Here is a 13,992-nt window from a genome sequence, read left to right on the forward strand (position 1 = left end):
ATACTGAGCAATAGGAACATTGCAGGTGTGTGTGTGTGATGGGAATGAGCTTGCATGCGTGTGGCCACTGGATGAATGGGTAAAATAGTCACAGTAACTGTCTCTTTGGCTGCCTGCTTGCTGCCTGCTTCTGCACTGAGGCTCCTCTGCCTGCAGCAACAGATGGTGGGACATTGTCTTAATTTATTTAAAAACATAAGCCCATTCATGGAGGTTGCACAGAGTCCAAATTGCACAGGATTCCCCAGAATGCATAATCTCACTCACTGGGCACATTCTCTGCTCATTAGTGCTGCTGGGGGCTTACAAATAATCACATATGCTTAGAGTAACCCTGCCAAAGCATCAGTCTGTGAGATGCAGGTGCAGTGCATGTGTTGGGGGGAAGGGTGCTCTGACAAATGGAAAGTAGGGAGGTGCCTTTCCTGTCTGGTGATGGCAGAGATTGGAGGCTTTCTCTCTCTGATCTGGGGCTGTCCGGAAGAAAAGAATATCACTAAACACAATTTCACCTGTGAATCTTGAGTCCAGCTCTGCCGCATGGAGCCACTTGGGCCATGGATTGCATCAGGGCACAGCTGTGCTGCATGATGAGGCTGTAGTTGAGCTAGAGTAGACACGAAAGCCCAAGGTATCTGTTGAGGAAAGTCTTGGCATCCCCCATAAACCCGCTAGCTCATCACTGCAGGATCAGCCGCATGACAGGTCAGAGAGGGCCGGTCTGGATGCATGCAGTAATTGCTGTTGGATCCAGCAGAATCTCTTCCTCCCAGGGATGGTTTTATTTCCCTATGCAACCTCGAATAATCCCAGGGAGTTTTGCTATTTTTTTTTGTGCTGACAGGGTCAGAGATTAAATCTTCAATCTAATAATCTCATTCCAGGGATAATCCTTTTGCTTTCATCTCCCAGCCAGTGCCAGGAAGGCTTCCAAATAGCCCTGAAGGACAATATGGAACAAGCAAGGCTCCGTCTGTCTCCCTTCTCTCTTTCTTGCCGTGGCCCTGTGCTCATCAGGACAAGCCCCAAGGCCTCAGGCTACTGTCTCTAAGTGTTTTTGTCCTTAGCTGAGTGTGACCATGTTGCTCCTCAAGATAGCCCCATCCTGTTTCAGTCTATCATGTTCACTGAGCCCTGGTTCTGCCTCCCATCCATGGGTCTCTATTCTCTGTTTTAGCCACCCTGACTACTGATAATTCCTATGGATAATATAGCCTGTAACCTCCCTCCACAGTAAATGACTGGTGCCTTAAGAGGACTAATTGAAGGCACCATCCATGCAGAATAAATACAGGCCCAACACATGAATTAATCTAATTTCAGTGCTGCTTCTAGAGGATGGGGACAGCTCCAGGGACTGGGAAGAAGACACCGGGCCTTTCACTTGAAGGTTACAAGTGTAAACCCAGCGTGGGTCAGGGGACTGGCTGGTTTAGCAGATTAGTAACAAGATACAGAGCCTTTTGTGTCTATAGCACCAGCTCCCATCTAAATTGGTAGTGTCTGAATGTTACAGACAATGTCAGTGGCCTATTGCAGGTGGGGATGGGATGGTCTCAGTCCTCGTTAGTGAAAGATGGGTTCCACGACCCACCTGACAGTGGCAGCAGAGGGACCGAGAACTGAATCATGGAGGCTGAACGCCCCTCTTGCAACTAGACCTAGCTCCCAGGCCCCCACCTCTTTTGCCACTTCGGATGTTAAGCAAGCCTGCTACTCAGTGAATAATAAGCAGTCTGGCTGGCACAGAGGAAGATACTCTCTTAACTGGAGAGATAAGTGTGGTGTTGGGGAGGGGAGAGACAACAATATGCCACTTTCCCTTTCTCCTGTTCATAGCAGGGACATGTGACCCTTTCCAAGCCAGCTGAGTATGTCTACACTACAGGATTAATCCGAATTTATATAATTCGAATTTAGGAAACCGATTTTATAAATTCGAATGTATTCGGCCACACTAGGCACCATTAATTCGGTGGTGTGCGTCCAAGCTACCGTAGTAGCATCGATTTCCAGAGCGTTGCATTGTGGGTAGCCAATAACATCTAATTGCCAATAACGTCGAATTGCGGCCACACTAACCTTAATTCGGATTAACAATACCGATTTTGACACTACTCCTCTCGTCGAGGAGGAGTACAGAAATCGAATTAAAGGGCTCTTTAATTCGAATTAAATGGCTTCGTTGTGTGGACGGGTCAAGCGTTAATTCGAATTAAAGCCGCTAAATCCGAATTAAAGTCGTAGTGTAGACCAGGCCTTAGAATTGAAAGGCAGCAGAAGAGATAAAGAGGCCTGCCCAGCACCAGCCCATCAGGAGGAGCACCTCCCTCTGAGACAGGAAGGAAGGAGGTCCAAGGTCAGTGTCAGAGGAAGGGATGCCCCCTGTGTGATATGCGACCAGGCAGGGTGCGATGGGCCAGGTTTGCTCATTCAATCCCATAGGAAGCTGAAGTGGACCTGATACAGAAAAGCACCAGAGGCCAGCCATTAGATCCCTGTATAATCTCCAAGCAACCCCAATGAAAACGCTCTTCACCAGCAACTGTGGAATCCCGAGCGACACATACCAGCCCTCAGTGCAGCAGCAGGTGCATTAGGATGGCAGTGGCTGCCCCTCCTCCAGACAAACCCTCCGTAGTTGTAGTTGAGCGAGCCCCTTCCTGGGTCACACGCCAGAACAATAGGGCAGGAGGAGCTCCCAGCATGCAGTGTAACCTTCTGCTTGGACTGAACGAAGCAAGGCACGGTGATCTGTGTGTCTCTATGGGCTGCACCTCAGGACTACAGATGAAAGTGAAGAACCTGTGAGGTAGGGGCTGTGCTTGAGCGACCCCTTCATAAAGCACAGCCCAGCTCCAGGCCCCTTTCCGTGTCCCTCCCGGGCAAAGGTTGCCCCGCCTTGACATGGGCTGGCCGACTGCTCAGGTTTGTCATGGCTGAGCGATGTCAGCCAGCAAGGCCCCTCACCAGCGGTCCTGCCAGGTCTTGCCATTGCATGCCCCCCAGCGAGGGGATTCTGGCTGGGCTGAAGCCTGGCTGGAGACGAGGCAAAAAGTTCCAGGCCGCTAACAAGATTGAGCCTTGCCTGAGGGACTGAGCCCAGCCCCCCGATTGGCTATCTGCCCCCCTTACTTGCCTCCTGGGGCCCAGCAACAGTCAGAGCTGCTGTAGGAAGAGCTCCCTCAGCTACCCAGAAGCAACTCTCGCAAGAGGAGGGAAGGGAGCAGCAAGAGCTCAGCAGCTCTGCTCCCTCCTGTGAGCAGTGGGGACAGCCCTCTACTCTGCCCCTGCAACACTCAGCCTGGGGAGGGGCAGGGGTACAGAGGAGTTCCTGCTGCAGCCTCTTCCAGGTGTGTGTGTGTGTGTGGGGGGGGGGTGAAGAACCCAGCAGGAGCAAAGGTGAGGCCGGGGGGGCTGAACTGATGGAGGTGGGGGATGTGCTCAACTGAGGAGGGCTGAACTTATGGGGCAGAACTGAAGGGGGAGCTGGGGGGGGTAGAACTGATGAGGGGATTGGTTTGGAGGTTGGGAGGCACCAGTAATTGCTGGGCAGGAGATGGGCAGATGTGGGTGTGAGCACTTCTCCATCAGGGGTCAAAATCACATTTCCCAGTAAAATTGGGACAGTGGACAACACTAATTGTCACACACACATGCAGGGGGTGGGCAAGGGGAGTTCAAAAATCAAAAGACTGACCAAAAACCACAATATACATTTTTTTAAAAATCTCGATTTTTTGGGGTCTGATTCATGATTTTTGATCGCTGGAGGTTGGCCAGTCAGAGGGTTTCTCAGCCACTTCTGATCATAACTGATAACGGCCAACATGTGTATACATGCTTTTGGCACTGACCACCCCTGGGGACCCCAAAGTGCTTTATAAACTTTAGACTCACAGCACCGCCAAAATGCAGCCACCTAGGGCAGCGGGAAGGAATTTCAGCTAAAGAAGCAGAGGCAATCTCTCTACTGCCATAAAAGTGCCAGGGGAACTTTAATGACCATGCACAGTGGAGAAGGGCTCTGCTTTGAAGGTGCTTTGATCTGAAGTCCCCCACACAGTAAAATATCTGGTGCTCAGTGTATATACCTCAATTGGATCTCAGGGCTCAGTTGATCCTGTATGGACTTGAACCCATGGAAAGATTAGCTTGAACCTGGAGTTTATATCTCAAAACCATCCCCTTCCTTTTCATGGGTGTTTTACAGACAGGCTATTCTTGTTCATCCTCCCCTTGGCCATTTAATTTCCCTTTTCTAGCTAATGACTCATTATAGTAACTTGTGACATACAAAGAATTTAAGTGCTTAGAAGCTGTGCTGCTGACCCAAGCTTCTCACAGCTTAAACTGAGAAATCTTGAGGGATTAGTGAGGATCGGCTGTAATCGGTATAAATGAGCCTAACGAGGCCTCCCTCTGCCCTGCCAACAGAATGGCATTCTTCCAGGACAGGCTGCTTTCACTCTCTTGCTAATTGAATTTGGGGGACACCCAGCAGGTCACAGGCACAGCAGGGAGATTAGACTGGATTTAATCCATCCAGGCACTGGGTCTGTCTGAGCTAGGGGGTGATGCCATTGCCACCTAAGTAACTTTTGTTCCCTGATGGGCATGAAGGACTGTCAGAAGCAGGCAAGAGTCCAGCATCATGGGGCTTGATTTTGAGAGGTGCTAAGCATGCTGAGTGCCCATTGATTTCTATGGGTGCTCATGATATCTCACAATCAGGCCTTTCTCTGCCTCTTGCAATATTAACAAGCCCTTCTTTGTGGCAGTGCTGCTGTGGAGGCCCAGTTACATCACTTCCATATCAAGTGAACCAGGCTCATCTAGAGCCACACACTAATGTGGACTTAACCAGTGCACTGAGTCCCCATCAGGGAGCTGGAGCTACTGCGTCTACAGCTTGTGTGTTGCCACAGGCAAGGCTAATGCCAGGTGAGCCTCCACCAGACCAGCTACTAGGATTCAAACTCAGCTCAGCTTATTTGGAGCCTGCTCCCTGCATAGCTCACCTCTGACACTTGGAAATACTCATGAGAAATTATGTCTGGAATCATCACAGCAAACCGTGTGCCGTGGGGGAAGGGGGAGAAACAAAAGTTAGCTCTTTCCCAAGCTCGTACCTTGATGCCACGAGCGGACAGAGTACAGCTGGCTTCTCCTTTCCCAGGGCTATGGCAGCAAGAAGGCAGTGATCTTAGAATCTGCACTGACTCAGAGTGGCAAGTACCAACGGGAAACTGAAATGCCTGGGAGTTGACCCCCTGGACTCCCTCCAGTTATTCTACCAGTTGGAAAAAAAACTGACAATGAATGTCATGTAAAATTCTCAGAGCACTAGTACATCTCCTAGGACTCTCGTTATCACTGGGGCTGAAGAGCGGGGGCACTGTCCTCTCTGTGGCTTGCTTGGGCAGGCCTCTCGTTCTGTTCACCGCCATGTCACTCTGATGGTGACAGGGTGCTGCTGAGAGTGCTGATGTTCTGGAGGCAACTTAGGACAGGTAAACCCTCCAGTTCTTTAAGAGGCTAAAGCCATCTTGCTGGATTCAAAGCTGAATATTGTGGATTGCTTGTGTGTGGAGAGGATGAGGCCAGATGGCAGAATGAGATGGAGTCAGATTGGTCAGGAGCAGACAGAGACTAGAGTTCTAGCTAGCTAGAGCCAAGGACCATGGCCTTTTGGAGATGTTCCTGGGAATTTGCTTAATAGTAAAATCTGCAGAGAGACAAGTTGAGTGAGGTAATATCTTTAATGCAGTAAAATCTCTACTCAGTTGAGGGTAGATACAAAAGTAGGGCCTGTCTGCACATAGCCCCCTAAGCAGCTCCTGGTCTGAGGCAGACAGTCAGAATGCAGCCAGGAAGTCTGCAATTGCAGTTTGAGCAAATGATTGATTTTTTTCAGCCCTGACTCATGGCCTAGTGTTCCTGAGGAAGGAGTCACTATCTGCAAACATGTAGAACCCTTCTGGGCTGATAGGTGTCTGCACCAGGGTAGACTCCTGCCCGATTCAGAATAATCTAAAAGGGAAGAAAGCCTTTCTATTCTGGGACAGCAACAGCACTTGTAGCTTCCTTGCTGGACCAGTTTGAGGAGTATGTCATGGAGGCCTCTGAATCACGGAACCAGCAACGCCAGCTTGTACGACATTGGAGGATCTCAGACAGCTTTACAGATAATTAAGCCTCCCAATACCGCTAAATAATAGATGGTATCATATTGACAAATGGAGGCAAAAAGAAGTTAGTGACTAGGCCAAGGCCACAGAACAAGTCTGTAGAATCACTGAGATTAGAACTCAGGAGTTCTGATTTGCTCTACCCTGTTCTATTTAGGCTGATTTGCTGCTACTAAGGTTTAGCCTGGGTCACCTCTGGCCCAATTGATTCAGGTCACACATGCAATATTCATGCACACTTTTGTTTAACAACAGGTATTCAACTATGTCCTGATGTGGGGCATACAACTGGGTAACTCAGAGTCTCTAAAAATAGCCTCCTGCTTTTACCATATGGGCAGCATTCACAGTACAACCAAAACAGGGTACCCTCTAGTCTAGAGGACACTTTATATATAGTGGCTGCAAGAATCACCATGTTTGCAATACCAAGGCTTGTGCCTATTCAGCAATTGGCAGTGGAACTACCCAAAGGTCATAAAAATCACTCAATTAGTACATATGTCGAAACCTTAACCAATTTTAGCGATAATATTGTAGCAAATCGAGTGAGGACTTAGAAGTTTCATGGCAGCAGAGAGAAAATAACATGGATCCTGCACCCAAAACACAAGTGTGAACTAAAGAGGAATGAATCTACCTTTCAGCAGTAATGACATGCAGTTGAGTAATTCTGATTCCATCCAGTAGAGAGCTGTAACACACACCAAAACACAGTAAAATGTAATACAAATTTTAAATACCTAAAAAAACCAAGAAACATGTTCCCTGTTTGTTACTAAAGTCCGTGAAAAAGGGAGTGTTCATCACTATTTCAGTGCATGAGAGAGGCCAGAGCATTTTGCAATTGGAAACTGAAAGTTTGATTTATTAGGTTTTGTGTGTTCAGTTAATTTAACATTGGTTTAATATTTTTTTCACCAATTTTTCTAGTAACTAACAAGACTAACCTTAAAACAACTGTGAAAGCTTCCAGCCTCTCATGGTGCTGCTTAGCAGTCCTTTAGTCATGACTAAGGGCCAGGTTCTGGGGTCTGTCCATATGGAGCAGTGTGCAGGATTAGGGCTTCAGTCAGCAGACTGGACATCCCATTCCTTGACAATTCCCAGTCACAGAGATATTAGAGGGACACAACTTGGAATACTTATTTCTAATAATACACTGTTCTAAATGAGTCCCCTTTCAATAGCATGGAAAGGCCATTTAAAAAGCATAAGAGTTTGCTGCTCTCCTGATGATGTTTAGAAGGGTCTGTTGGGTGGACCAGAGAGCAACATCACTAAATCTGCTTAGAGCCATCTTTCTGCTCCTTCCTCTCTTGGCACACACCTGCCTGATGCCTCTTCAGTTTGTTTTGCTGCCAGGACCTTGGGTTAAGCATATGAGATCCCCCTGAGCAGTGCTTGAGAGAGATGTTGCATGCTAGCAGATGAGATGGGAAGTACAATTAACCATCATCAGTGAAATTGACTGCACACAAAATGCTGTCAAACAGCCAAAGAAAACGTTGAAAAAACAGAGAAAATATTTTTTCTTTAATCTGTGTCAGCAATACCAATTTTAACAACAGGCACAATATTTTCAGAATATTGTGCCTGAAAATATTGTGCCTGTTGTTAAAAATGCATTTCCAATGAGTTGGAAAATGCATTTTGTAATTAATGAAGTGGGAATAGTAGAAAGGCTGCAGTCACTTATTGACTACACCTTGATACACGGCCATGTTTTCCTCCATTTCAAATGTCATTTCAATGGGAGTTAGATGCCTACATATTTTAGAGGATTTCTTTTTAAGGGTGTCACCTTTGGAAGGCATTTGTTTCTCTATGAGTATAGATCAGCTCTAATAAAGCTAATTATCCCATTATATTGTTCTGGGCTTCCCCTCTTCTAGAGACTGGCATTTGAGAATGAGGCTCCAGGAATGGGAGTTCAAAGTATTTTTGTGGCTGGCACTTCCTGTCACCAGCTCTAAGGGAGGCAGATGCTGCTGAGCCAGGCCTCTGGCTGCATTTTTTTTTAAGAACATGGTCTTGCCACATTCCTTCGGACAATCCATCGCAAAGCATTTCGGGACACAGTTCTAACCACATACTGCCCTCTAGTGACCAATGTATGAAAATCAGGACTGGCTACTTTATTCATCCTATTATGAAAGGAGTTAAGGGGATCCCACTTGTGGAGCTTCACACTCTGCAGGTCTTAGGAATGATTGCTTTAGTATCCTATCGCTGAACCAACTCAGCTTTTGCAAGGCTGTATTTGCCAAGACTGCTCAAGGTGCTTTAGAAAAGATGTAGAATAATTTCAACTACAATCTGTAGTGCTGAGGTTGTGATTAAAGGCAAAGACTGGACAAAAAGACTATGGAGCTGATTTTTTTAAATATGGCAGTGCCTCTGGCCAAACTGTAGGATAAAAGATGGTAAGTGGCCAGTGTGATAGCCACCCAGTGTGACATGTTTAGGAGCAAGTAGGACATCAGATGAACCCAGCTTCAGTCTGAGACTTCCAGGGGTAACAGAGAGAGAGAGAGAGAGAGAGAGAGGACCACAACAAGAATGACATTCAAGGTCATACTGGGGCAAATGTGAAAATCATGAGGCTATTTGACCCCATTTACCTTGGGCAAGAACTTAGTAAAAAAATCAGGTTTCATCCAAACTTCAGCTGTGAAGTCCTATACCAGGTCCTCCAAAGATCTTTCATAGTCTTCCAGGATAACATAAGGACAGGTGAGGCCCTGACAGTTCTTCTGTAAAACACAATATGGGGGAGGGGGGTATGTGAGGATTAGGTGCAATAACTTTAAACCCTTTAAGGAGCAGTAAAGGACACAAATACTTTCTTTCCCTGGCAGTTCACCTTTCAACTGCATTTATTATGAAGATCAGAAAAGGTCCCTAAGACCTTTGACTTCCCAGTATCTTCACTTTTTGCAATCACCCCAGAAACCTTTCACTTCCCTGTCTCGCCACCTCTTGTGCTTTCCCGAGACATTTTGCTTCCCCTCTCACACCAACTCAGAGTAGACACCATCCACAGAGTCTTTTCATTTCCCTCAGTCTCAAGAGACATTTAATATGTTTTGCTGGGTCCTGTGTTTATGCCATCTTGGATTCTGGACAGTGCATTGCGTAGGAATAGTGTATTGCTTGGACTAAAACTGGGTTAACAGTCCCTATAAAAAGCATAAACACAAAGAAAGCACTGTTCTGATCTGATGAAAAGCTGCACCTACAGAAATTGCCTGATGAGTCTCTCAGCAGCTGTGGCTACCCCCATCTTGTTTCAGTATAGTTTGTGCTCTAACTGGTTTCCCATCCATCTACTCAGCATAGTAATGGGCACTCAAATAAAAAGTGACAGGCAGAGGCAGGATTAACTGTGGCAGCAGAGAATGGAACAGAAAGCGTTTTAAACAGACTCTGCCCTGATGTTTAAAGAAAAGCTCTACCTGCTTGTCCAAGCAACCCATAAGTTTGTAAAGCAAGAGTCACATCTCACTAGGAATAACCTGTGAGATGTGTTTGAGAGTAGTGTTGTTAACCACATTTGGCATTTATATGCCTCCTCTTGGCTGCAGTCGCTTGGTTGCTGAACGTCAGCAACTGTATGATGTAAACTAAGCAGGGATTCTCAAACTGGGGGTCGGGACCCCTCAGGGGGTTGCGAGGTTATTACATGGGGGGTCGCAAGCTGCCAGCCTCCACCCCAAACCCCGCTTCGCCTCCAGCATTTATAATGGTGTTAAATATATAAAAAAGTGTTTTTAATGTATAAGGGGGGGGTCAAACTCAGAGGCTTGGTATGTGAAAGGGGTCACCAGTACAAAAGTTTGAGAACCACTGAGAGTATGGGATGACTCCATCTAGAGAATTCAGTCAAGTTGGGTCAGATGCTACAGTCCTTATCCAGAACTCCTAATGATGCTAACAGGATGTTCTCTGCATCAGGATAATAGGATCTAGTTCTATGTCCATACAAATAAAATAAATGATTAAATTAAAAATGGAAATCACATTATTCCCACAGATTACACCTTTCCAGTTTCTCTGCAAATAGAGAAACTAGAACTGGAGGGCTGATGTAAATTAAGGAAAGAGATAGAAAGAAGGAAAGTGAGACAGTTGGAAGGACAGAGAGAAATGCCAAGAGGTGGGAGAGAAGTGTGTAGGTGGGACACCAAGCGAGGACACCCAGATCTAAAAAGTTTTCCTTTGACCATGTAGTTGTTTGGTGCTGGATGTCTTGCAGGAACTGCCCTACCTGGGGTCATGAGATCTACTTGGCTTCTTGACAGTTTCCATTATGAACACACATGAACTCCTTTCTTTCATTTCGCGATTGCCTGTGTGTAGTGGGGGTTGGAGCCTCCGCTTATGGGTTAAACCAGGGGTTGAAATTAAAAATGTGGTTTCCTAATCTGCCTGCCTCATCCGTGGGCAGGCCCTGAAATGCCAGGCCCCATCCGTCAACTTCTCTTCAGGCACCTCGAGCACCCAACGCACCAAACTGGTGACGCTTAAAGAAGCGTTTCACAAACGTCCTCCCCCTCCACCAGCGAAAGAAACCAGTCACCCCCTGCACCCCGCCATGGAGCTTCAGTCTGAGACTTCCAGGGGTAACAGAGAGAGAGAGAGAGAGGACCACAACAAGAATGACATTCAAGGTCATACTGGGGCAAATGTGAAAATCATGAGGCTATTTGACCCCATTTACCTTGGGCAAGAACTTAGTAAAAAAATCAGGTTTCATCCAAACTTCAGCTGTGAAGTCCTATACCAGGTCCTCCAAAGATCTTTCATAGTCTTCCAGGATAACATAAGGACAGGTGAGGCCCTGACAGTTCTTCTGTAAAACACAATATGGGGGAGGGGGGTATGTGAGGATTAGGTGCAATAACTTTAAACCCTTTAAGGAGCAGTAAAGGACACAAATACTTTCTTTCCCTGGCAGTTCACCTTTCAACTGCATTTATTATGAAGATCAGAAAAGGTCCCTAAGACCTTTGACTTCCCAGTATCTTCACTTTTTGCAATCACCCCAGAACCTTTCACTTCCCTGTCTCGCCACCTCTTGTGCTTTCCCGAGACATTTTGCTTCCCCTCTCACACCAACTCAGAGTAGACACCATCCACAGAGTCTTTTCATTTCCCTCAGTCTCAAGAGACATTTAATATGTTTTGCTGGGTCCTGTGTTTATGCCATCTTGGATTCTGGACAGTGCATTGCATAGGAATAGTGTATTGCTTGGACTAAAACTGGGTTAACAGTCCCTATAAAAAGCATAAACACAAAGAAAGCACTGTTCTGATCTGATGAAAAGCTGCACCTACAGAAATTGCCTGATGAGTCTCTCAGCAGCTGTGGCTACCCCCATCTTGTTTCAGTATAGTTTGTGCTCTAACTGGTTTCCCATCCATCTACTCAGCATAGTAATGGGCACTCAAATAAAAAGTGACAGGCAGAGGCAGGATTAACTGTGGCAGCAGAGAATGGAACAGAAAGCATTTTAAACAGACTCTGCCCTGATGTTTAAAGAAAAGCTCTACCTGCTTGTCCAAGCAACCCATAAGTTTGTAAAGCAAGAGTCACATCTCACTAGGAATAACCTGTGAGATGTGTTTGAGAGTAGTGTTGTTAACCACATTTGGCATTTATATGCCTCCTCTTGGCTGCAGTCGCTTGGTTGCTGAACGTCAGCAACTGTATGATGTAAACTAAGCAGGGATTCTCAAACTGGGGGTCGGAACCCCTCAGGGGGTTGCGAGGTTATTACATGGGGGGTCGCAAGCTGCCAGCCTCCACCCCAAACCCCGCTTCGCCTCCAGCATTTATAATGGTGTTAAATATATAAAAAAGTGTTTTTAATGTATAAGGGGGGGGGTCAAACTCAGAGGCTTGGTATGTGAAAGGGGTCACCAGTACAAAAGTTTGAGAACCACTGAGAGTATGGGATGACTCCATCTAGAGAATTCAGTCAAGTTGGGTCAGATGCTACAGTCCTTATCCAGAACTCCTAATGATGCTAACAGGATGTTCTCTGCATCAGGATAATAGGATCTAGTTCTATGTCCATACAAATAAAATAAATGATTAAATTAAAAATGGAAATCACATTATTCCCACAGATTACACCTTTCCAGTTTCTCTGCAAATAGAGAAACTAGAACTGGAGGGCTGATGTAAATTAAGGAAAGAGATAGAAAGAAGGAAAGTGAGACAGTTGGAAGGACAGAGAGAAATGCCAAGAGGTGGGAGAGAAGAGTGTAGGTGGGACACCAAGCGAGGACACCCAGATCTAAAAAGTTTTCCTTTGACCATGTAGTTGTTTGGTGCTGGATGTCTTGCAGGAACTGCCCTACCTGGGGTCATGAGATCTACTTGGCTTCTTGACAGTTTCCATTATGAACACACATGAACTCCTTTCTTTCATTTCGCGATTGCCTGTGTGTAGTGGGGGTTGGAGCCTCCGCTTATGGGTTAAACCAGGGGTTGAAATTAAAAATGTGGTTTCCTAATCTGCCTGCCTCATCCGTAGGCAGGCCCTGAAATGCCAGGCCCCATCCGTCAACTTCTCTTCAGGCACCTCGAGCACCCAACGCACCGAACTGGTGACGCTTAAAGAAGCGTTTCACAAACGTCCTCCCCCTCCACCAGCAAAAGAAACCAGTCACCCCCTGCACCCCGCCATGGGCTGGATCTTCACCAGGAGCAGAGCTGCTGCACCCAGCACCACACGGGGATCCCTCTCCCTGAGGCTACGGGGCCCCGGCACCCACACGGGGATCCCCCTCCCTGAGGCTACGGGGCCCCGGCACCCACACGGGGATCCCCCTCCCTGAGGCTACGGGGGCCTGGCACCCACACGGGGATCCCTCTCCCTGAGGCTACGGGGCCCCGGCACCCACACGGGGATCCCCCTCCCTGAGGCTACGCGGGCCCGGCACCGACACGGGGATCCCCCTCCTCTCCCTGCCCCTGTGCGGGGATCCCCGTCTCCCGGGATAGAGGGACTCGGGTCTGATAAGAATCGTCATTCCGCTGGCGACGGGGAAGGTGACGGTTGCCATGGGAACCCCCACAGGCTGAGCCACCCGCCTGCTTCCGTTCCGTTGCCTTCCCACAATGCATTACGTTCCAGCCGCGTTGGAGCTTCCTGATTGGTGGGACCCTTGGGAGCGATCTCAGAGAGAGAGAGAGGCCGGTCTGGCCCGGGAGTGGCGGGAGGAAGTACTGAGGGAACATTGCGTTGCCGTTTTCCTCCTCTGTGTCCCAGTGGTCGCGCCCAAGGAGCCCGGCCCGGTCGCGGAGAAGCTTCTCCCACTTCGGGCAAGTGGTGCGTTCCGTGTCCCCCCTCCCGAGCGGATGGTAAAAGCCCAGAGAGAGGAGGAACCTATCACCCGCTCGGGAATAGGAGACGTTCGGGGGGGCGCGGGGGAGCGTGGGTTTGTACCACTCCCTGCACATGGTGCGCTCCAGTCCCCACTCCCCCGGCCTTTGCCAACCCAACAGCCTTAGCCGCCTGGTACCTGGTTATCTCTCAACCAAACTTGCTATCCTGGCTCGTTCCTATTGGCTCGTCATTTTATTAATATACAAATATGGTGACTCCAATACCCAATGGCAGACGGGCAGGTAGTTAACATTCAAGACCACGGGCGGTGACTGGTTGACTGGTCTCCCTCCGTCTGGCCAGCGGGTTCGGGTGCCCCCTTGCCGCGGCAGGAAGAGGAGGGCGGCATGTGCGGTGGGGCGGGGCTGCGCTGAGCTGAGAGCAGGAGCCGGGAGCCGGAG

Source organism: Emys orbicularis, chromosome 16 (assembly GCF_028017835.1).
Source record: "Emys orbicularis isolate rEmyOrb1 chromosome 16, rEmyOrb1.hap1, whole genome shotgun sequence".
NCBI lineage: Eukaryota > Metazoa > Chordata > Testudines > Emydidae > Emys > Emys orbicularis.